At 35.3% G+C, this 9,454-nt stretch overlaps 1 non-coding gene across 1 annotated transcript; it reads left to right on the plus strand.

The window, feature by feature from the left end:
• Positions 1 to 7,206: 7,206 nt before the first annotated feature.
• Positions 7,207 to 7,313, plus strand: LOC128587080 (small nucleolar RNA U13). The gene has a single exon (XR_008380502.1). It is a non-coding gene; the product is annotated as a small nucleolar RNA U13 (small nucleolar RNA).
• Positions 7,314 to 9,454: the final 2,141 nt, after the last annotated feature.

The following is a 9,454-nucleotide window of genomic DNA, read 5'->3' on the forward strand; positions in this document are numbered from 1 at the left end:
CCAGATAATATGTGAAGTCTTTCCGATCCTAAATTTATATTAATTTGTGAAATAATGGGGAAATTCTCTCTTTCTGTGCTTTATTTTCCTCTTTTGTAAAATAGCTAGGATTGTAACTGTCTTCCTGAGCTCCAGTTATTGGAAGAATGCACTGAGACCTTAGTAGACTATACAGTGTTCCACAAAAATGAAAATTGAAGAACAAACTTCTAATTAAAATCTCCATAAAGTTGTGATATGTATATTTTTAATTCTTACATAAAATATTTATTGAGTCTCTATTATATGCCAAGCACTCCCATAAGTACTTAAAATGCATTAGTAAACAAAGAAGGTAAAATAGTTAGTGACAACTTATTTTCACATATGATTTCATAACAGGGAAGATGGAAAAAAAACAATTCTTAGTCATATGGGCAACTTTCACAGTTGTACAGCTGCAGTATGAACCAACACTCAACCATCTTGCAAAATTAAAGAAAAAGAAAAAATGTTGATCAGCTCCAATTAGCAGGACCTCGAAAGCAATAGATAAGACTAGCTTTAGAAAAATTAAAAAAAAAAAAAAATGAAGGGCTTATAGAGAATTAATCTCAACTTTCCAATCCCATCTTTAACAAGACCAGCTTTACCCTTTGGCCATCTCAACACTCCTTGCTTGTCGCATCAGAGCATGTGTTCTTTCAACACTATGTACTAAGGAAGTACTTAAGGCCTGTTTCCCTAATCACAGATAATGTATTAATTGGATAATTTGATTCTGCTCACCCTTCCACTCCCCTGTGAGAATTTCTGTTCATTTGACAAATATATGCTGAGAGTTTTCTTAAGAACCAGGCACTGGGATACAACAATAAATAGAACAGGTAAAAAAAATCCCTTTATGGTATTTATATTCCACAGAGAGAGAGAGAGAGAGAGAGAGACTAAATGTGTGTATATATGTGTGTGTGTGTGTTAATATTTATATATTGGTGTGTAAGGAAATTAATATTTTCCTTCTTAGATTAAAAACACTGGTCTTTAATCACAGGTGGATATCAGAATCAACTACAAGCTTTCACAAAATATAGCCACATACATTCTAATTAGGTAGACCTGAACAAGTGAAATTTGGGAAAGTGATTCTTGTGGGTATATTAGATTCCAAATCATCGTACTGAAAAGGTAATTAGATTAAAAAATAAAATTAACTGACAAAGTTTTCTCTTTCGCCACCCCATCTATGGGAAAAACCTTAGCTTATTTGGCTGAATTAATAATATATATGATTTAGTGTTTATTTCATTCTCAAACATAACACAGACTTTCATGCAAAGAATTATAATATTTTAAAGTATCTTTGTTTATAGGATAGCCTAGTTTCTCACAACTCGTTCCTAAGAGTGTGCAATAAGAGCTGTAACAACTGCATCTCAAACCAACTTGAATAACTGTAATGGTGGGTGACAAAGACTTCAATACCTTTTCTGAACAGAATGTTTGTAAGTAGAAAAGAGACATTGAGCCTGTACTGTATTTTTCTTTCCATTCACATTTTCAAGATGGTATGTGGCTCTTTTTGTTTATCTTCCCTGAACTGTCTAAGGCTTCTATGCACTGCTGCCTTACTGTGACTGTTTCACTTAAAAAAGCTGACAGGTCTCTCACCATTCTATTACCACACACCAGAATGCACAGGCTATTTTCATTCTGATGGAAACTATATCACATTTAATCTAAGTTGCTCTCTCTGTACAAAAACAAAACCAAGCCTACTCCACCCCTCCATCCTTGACTGCTTCTACTGTTCTCTTGGGTTATACTTAATCACCATCAGGTTTATTAACTTATTTTTGAAATAGGGGCAAGTAAGCAACATGGCATATTACAGCAACATCAAAACAAAAATCTTTTCATTGTGGAAAATGGTAGAATTAAGAGATATCAGTGGGTCATGAAGAAAGTGCTAAAATAGTTTTTCTGAACATAAGGAATCAGGATTTTATAGTAGAGAAAAGCAGGCAGTGGAGACAAACCAACCTGGGTTTGATTCCTGGCTCTGACTTATTTTATACATTAAAGTCTTACTTTAATACCAACCATTCAAGTTAGTTGAAATGATGAGTGAAGACATATTATAAGCTGAATATATAGTCTGCATATAGTAACTACAAATACATCTACTAAATAAATAAACAGCTGCATAGAAAACATTTGCCTTTGGATCAAAGTGACCCTGTTATAAAAGGCAACTACAGAAACATGATGTGAAGTGCTACAAAACTGTTCAAAGGGAAAAGAATAAAAACATATTTTTTGGTTTATCAAAGATTAGGTGGCTGTAAGACATTAGTTTTGTCTCCTGGTTTTCTAATCGGTTCCAGGTATCTATGTCTCATTTTTGTGCCAATATCATGCTGTTTTGATTACTATGGCCTTGTAGTACAGCCTAAAGTCTGGTAAGCTGATGCCCCCTGCTTTGTTTTTATTACTAAGAATTACCTTACCTAAACAGGGTTTTTTCTGGTTGTGTACAAAATGAAGAACTATTTTTTCCAAGTCTTGAAAGTATGATGTTGGCATTTTAATAGGGATTGGCATTAAATCTGTAGATTGCTTTGGGAAGTATAGATATTTTAACAATGTTTATTCTTCCCAGCCATGAGCATATGTTCCTCTATCTGTTAATATCTTCTACTATTTCTTTTCTCAGAGTTTCATAATTTTCTTTCCAGAGCTCCTTCACCTCTTTTGTTAGGTATATTTCTAGGTGTTTCACTTTCTTTGAAGCTACTGTGAAGAGGATTGTGTCCTTAATTAGTTTCTCCTCTTGGCTGTTATTGGCGTATACAAAGGCTACTGACTTGTGGACATTGATTTTATATCCTGAGATATTACTGTATTTTTTGATCACTTCCAGGAGTCTTGTGGTTGAGTCTTTGGGGTTCTCGATGTATAAGATTGTATCATCAGCAAACAGAGAGAGTTTGACCTCCTCTGCTCTGGTTTGGATGCCCTTTATTTTCTTCACTTGCCTGACTGAATTGGCTAGAACTTCCAGCCAGATGTTGAATAGTAGTGGCAATAGAGGACAACCTTGTCTGGTTCCAGTTCTAAGTGAAAAAGCTTTCAGTTTTACTCCATTCAGTAAAATTAAAATAATACATGGGGGAGGGGGAAGAATCCCTCTTCAATAAATGGTGCTGGGAGAACTGGATATCCACATGTAAAAGACTGAAACTGGACCCACACATTTCTCCACCCACAAAAATTGATTCAAGATGGATAAAGGCCTAAATTTAAGGCATGAAATGATAAAAATCCTCAAAGAAAGCATGGGAAAAACACTTGAAGATATTGGCCTGGGGAAAGACTTTATGAAGAAGACTTCATGGCAATTGTAACAACAAAAATAAATAATGGGACTTAATTAAACTGAAAAGCTTCTGTACAGCTAAGGAGGCAACAATCAAAGCCAAGAGACAACCTACACACTGGGAAAGGATATTTGCATATTTTGAATTGAACAAAAGCTTGATAACTAGGATCTACAGAGAACTCAAATTAATGAACATGAAAAAAAGCCAACAATCCCTTATGTCAATGGGCAAGAGAGATGACTAGAACTTTCTCTAAAGAAGACAAATGGCTAACAAACATGAAAATATGCTCATTGTCCCTAATCATCGGAGAAATGCAAATCAAAACCACCCTGAGATATCATCTAACCCCAGTGAGAATGCCCTACATCACAAAATCTCAAAACTGCAGATGTTTGCGTGGATATGGAGAGAAAGGAACACTTTTACACTGCTCGTGGGACTGCAAACTAATATAACCTTTTTGGAAAGACATATGGAGAATCCTCAAAGAACTCAAATTAGACCTCCCATTTGATCCTGCAATCCCATTACTGGGTATCTACCCAGAAGAAAAAAATCCTTTTGCCATGAGGACACTTGCACTAGACTGTTTATTGTAGCTCAATTTACAATCATCAAAATGTGGAAACAGCCTAAATGCCCACCAACTCAGGAATGGATTAGCACTCTGTGGTATATGTATACCATGGAATACCATTCAGCCATTAAAAAGATGGAGACTTTGCATCTTTTGTACTAACATGGATGGAAGTAGCACACATTATTCTTAGTAAAGCATCATAAGAATGTGGGAGCAAGAATCCCAAGTACTCAATTCTAATATGAGGACAATTAACGACTGAGTATGGTAGCAGGTGGGGGAAAGGGAGAGTAGACAGAGGGAAGGGAGGGTTAGGGGTCACGGTGTGTGACACACCTTTGGGGGGCAGGATACAATTATAAGAGGGACTCTACCGAACAAATGCAATCAATGTAACCTGGTTCTTTGTACTCTAAATGAATCCCCAACAATAAAAATAAATACAGAATAAAAAGGTCTTTTAGTGACTCTTCCAGCATTCTGTCTACTCTCTGTGAAAGACTGGAATGAATTGATAGAATGTTTAAATGTGTAAACTACCTTATTCCTCTCTTCAATGAGATGAAAGATAACAGAATGAGTCTTCTGAGGCTCAATTACCATCCAATGATTTTTTTTTTTCTTTTTTGCTTTTGCTGGGAATTTACTGGAGCAATAGACCTTTAATGGAAACAAAGTGAGGTGAGGAAGGAGAGGAAGAAGAAAGAAAAGAAGAACAAAGAAGAAAAGAAAACAGACAAGACACAAGAACAAAAAAACTCTAACAATAGGCTGTGTTATAACCCTCTTAATAAATTTCTGTTGTTGTTTTGATCTTAACACTGTGATTAATGGAGGGTGGCATTAACAAATTTAAGGAAAAATATTCTAAATCAGATGGGCTTTTGTGTACAAATTCATTGTTGTCTTCTCCCTTAATGATACAAGAAATACATGAATCCACCATTTATAAAACACACGCATACCAAAATATGACACCACTCACTATCTTCATCTGTTTCCAATTCTTCTCACTACTAGTTCTTTCCTCATGCTCTAATATAAAATATATACACGTGTCCTTTTACAAAAATGAGATCTTGTCATGTGTACTGTTCCAGAATGTTGTTTTCTATACTTTACTAATCTCCCTACCCTTTGCAGTAGCAATATAATATGCCAGACTATAATTGACAATTTGTACAATCTAAGTTCAAAAACCTGGAATGATAAAGGCATAAGAATCATAGTTCCAAATATCCAAAGTTGCTTTCCTCAGGCTATGTTACTCTGGCGTGACTGTTCTCTTGCTTCATTCACTTATTTATTTATTTATTATTTTGTTATTTTATTTTATTTTTGAGACAGAGTCTTACTCTGTCACCCTGGATAGAATGTCATGGCATCGTATCTCACAGCAACTTTAAACTCTTGGGCTCAAGCAATCCTTTTGTGTCAGCCTCCCTTGTAGCCAGGACCACAGGCGCTGGATACTATGCCCCTCTATTTTTTTCATAGAGATGTGTTCTCACTCTTGCTCAGGCTGGTCTCAAACTCCTGAGCTCAAGTGATCCATCTGCCTCAGCCTCCCAAAATGCTAAGATTACAGGAGTCACCCAGCATAATGTGCTCATTCACATTTATTTCGATGTTAGTCTTTCCCACTCTCCCACCATGTTTTTATTTTCTGGTTTCATAGAATCTATTCCTCTGAAACCTCAATAACATTTCAGAAATTTCCCTCTATCATTGCAAAGTAAGCAGTTTTCCTAGTATTCCCGTACTAAATTAATGAGGATCACATCGCTGGGAAGACAAGTGCTGCAGTAGTGTGTGTGTGTGTGTGTGTGTGTGTGTGTGTGTGTGTGTGTGTGTGTGTGTTATTGACCTTCCTGCAGGGACAGAGGTTGCAGATCAGAATCTGGGGAAGTGCAGAGAAGCCCTGAATGACCAGGAAACAATGATCATCCTGTCTCATTGCTAGGATGTAGATTTAGGCATTATATTCATTTTCTTCTGAAACTGCAAATAACTTTGAATGTTGTGGATAAGAACTGTACATAAATCAAATACTAAAATTACCTACAACACTGAGCAGTACTGTTTCAGAAAGATTAGCAGACCTGAATATTGGCAGCCAAAGCAAGATCATTGGGCTTTGGATGTTGCTAGTGCTCTGTCAATAGTGGCTGGATTTACACATTTTCTACCATGTATGAGGCACACTCTGAATTATTGGAGAAGAAAAAAGTGAACTGTGACTTTCAGTGTTCACTTGCCTTAGCAAGACTTTTAATCCATTAGACTAGTAATTTTCAACAAGTATGCAGAGCACACTGGTGTGCTGTGAGAGGATTTTAGATGTGCTGCAAACATTTTTAAAGATCATTATTTAAATTATTTTCAAAAGAATTTTAAAGCACAGTAAGTATATTCTTTTTTTTTACTCTTTTTTTGTAATAGTTTAAGTGTGCCATGTAAGTTTAACTACAGGTTCAAGTATGCTGTGAGCTAAAAAAAGGTTGAAACAGACTGAGTTAGAGACTCACGTTGCCTCTGGTCTTGAATTTACATGCTTTCTAAAGAATTTGTATAGAGGAATGACTTAGTGCATAAGTAAGTAGACACTGCAAGTCAAGTGGCCTCTCACGCTTTAATACTAGTTCTTCCTCCCAGCTGGGTAATATCGTTTTTATGAATATTACCAAACATCCTTAACCTCAGTTTCATTATCTGTGAAGGGAGATAACAATATCGCCTTATAGGGTCACTGGCAGAATTTCACTAAATTAGTCATTTGGGTTCCTTACTATTGTGTCTGGCATAAAATGCACATGTAATGAATAGTTATTTATAATATTTCATATATTCTATGTTTAGTTTCATTGTTTTCTTTCAGTGAGGTGAAATTCCTTATAATTCATGAATATATTCTATTTTTATTAAAAATATACTGCTAACTGATCTTCTAGAAATATCATTTATTTTATATAATTTTTTTTTTTTACTTAATTGTTCTTAAATATTAGCTTCATTGTTTTATGTAACTGCCTTATTTATCTGGGGTTTTTGCCAACACAAGCCACCTTTCCTAAATATAAAGTGCTGATATCTTTGCCGGAGTATTCAAGTATCAACACAGGTATATCACACACTCTTCCCATAGAAAAACCAAGAGAGAAGTTACATACAGCAGTGACAATGTCTAATATTTTGAGAAAATTAATAAATTGAAATCAATGTCAAAAAATATGTTCAATGTTATCAAAAAGAAGTGAGGAGATCCTTTTGTAGTTCGTAAGTGTGATGACTGAGTTTTCGTGCTCATGTGTGAGATATGTCCCTCTCGAACCTTGTTACATCACGTTACCCACATTACCTGTCTTACGTGAACTTAGAAAAACGCAAAGAAGCAAGGGTAGTTATAAAGGAAATGTATATGATCCCGCAGAGTGAGAAAAGTAGAAGGAATACGTGTGTTCTAACATTCTTGAGAAATAGACCGTAGCAAGTCAGGCTTAAAGGGTGTAAAGATTCGCGGGATCTCTGATCCTGTGTGGTGTGGGGGCGGTAAGAAGTGCATGGCCAAAACCATTCCCTCAGTAGCCTGTCAGGCTGCCCGACACGTCACCAATAGAATGTCTGTATGTGTGTTCTTTATTAAAATCAGTGTCCAGAGAAAAGAGTCCTAAGTTATTAACAGTCTCCTTGTAAGAAAAATGATTATAGCTTGCTTAGGGCAAGGCAGGCTGGGTGAGGCCAACAGGCTAGGTTTCTATAAAAGAAAGATAGAATTTCTGATGTGGTGAGTTATGTGAGTTAAGTGAAACAAAAACGAGAGATGAATGAAGGAAATGATTATATCTAAGACTAAAGTGAAAACGGCCTGAACAGGCAGAATTATTTTTTACCTTCACTTAAGAAAATGATCTACGTGCCACTGTTATACCTGCATCTTCCAGAACAGAACTGTAACGGCATCTATCTTCAGTAATAAAAGAAAATCTCAGAGACTCAGGGTTGGGTAACCTTGCCAGTACTGTCACAGCTGTGGGCTCCTTGATTTATGGCAATGATAGGAATCTGGGTCTTCTCCTTCCTGAAGTACGGCCACATGCTATAAAAGGGCACTCTGAATCACAAGGCATAAAACAGGACGGTGAGGGAGGGATACTCCGAGTCAGAAATCATGGTGATAAATCAGGAACAGTGAATGTGATTATATGGTTTTATTTTCTTAAATAAAGTCTTTTTCACACTTTTTAGTGTACTCTGTTGGAGTCTAAAGCCATGACAATTACATGCAACTGGAGAGATTGCCCTTTTTAATGAATATTCTCTCAAAAAATGACATATTATGCTGCACTCTCATACTGCAGCAAAAGTGAAAATTTTCGAGGGATATATAGACTATATGTATAAATATGCATAAATATATATAAATATTTACATTTACAAAACTACATTCATTTCTTTGATAAATTAGCTAGCATTCATTCTTATTTTTTTTAATTAACTACAGCTTACTTATGAATCTATAAAGATGTAAATAAGCCAGCTGTTTAGTGGGTCCTCTGTGTGTGTGTGCATATGTGTGTTTAATTTTTAAATCTGAAAGAAACCACAAATTTAGTATAGGAAGTTCAGAGTACAGTCATTGAACCAATCAGATCTGAATGCTACTACTTTCTTCAGAAAACATTCTATAGTTAACAGAAATTATATCAATCTTAAAATTGTATCCTTATTGTTTCTTAGATTCCAAGAGACTTCACCAATTCAGTCACATAAACAGTTACTTGTAAATATTTGTAAAATGTTTAAACTCAAATAAACATGGGGTACATAGCGTCATCTGTGTGGTCATTTGTTTCACCCGAGTGTAGACCCTTGAGTGCCAGGGCTTTAAAATTTACTCTTTTGAATACTTGTAAGTGACCCAAAAGTCTATGATATAAAATAATTTTCAGTTTGTCTGTTGCACAAGTTGCCACGTCTTAACCTTCTGTGACCTAAGCCAAATGCTACTATGTTACAGTTGTAACTCACACCTTCAATGTCTGCATGTGAAAAATCACCCTCTTTCACCAAAGAAATCATTCAATACTAGCCAACTACTAGTATTTATGAGAGCAATAAAGAGAATTGAAAGAGGGCTAATTACTTCTTAGTCTTAAATTGGAGTTTTGAAATAAATAAAAATTAGAATTTTACATGACATCGTATGTATTTATTATTTTACTACATATTCTGTACAAAAAAAGTAAGTAGCAAAAAGTGATTTGCAAAACTTGTTCAAGGTTCCAGTGGGTACACAACTATCCTTCAATGCAGTTGTTCTCAATTCAGAGAGAAAAGTGAAATCAAAATGGAAAAGATGATTACTTTTTGGTGCTATAATGTACAAAGTTATCAGTGATTCTCAGTGGAAGAGTAGTTCACATGAAAGCTTTTAAAATGTGTTCATACTTGTGATTTTGAGGCATCATAAAGGAATCTAATTGATGTGTCTTTCACAAATCTCAATGTT

The sequence above is a fragment of the Nycticebus coucang genome, chromosome 5, assembly GCF_027406575.1.
Source record: "Nycticebus coucang isolate mNycCou1 chromosome 5, mNycCou1.pri, whole genome shotgun sequence".
NCBI classification, from domain to species: Eukaryota; Metazoa; Chordata; class Mammalia; order Primates; family Lorisidae; genus Nycticebus; species Nycticebus coucang.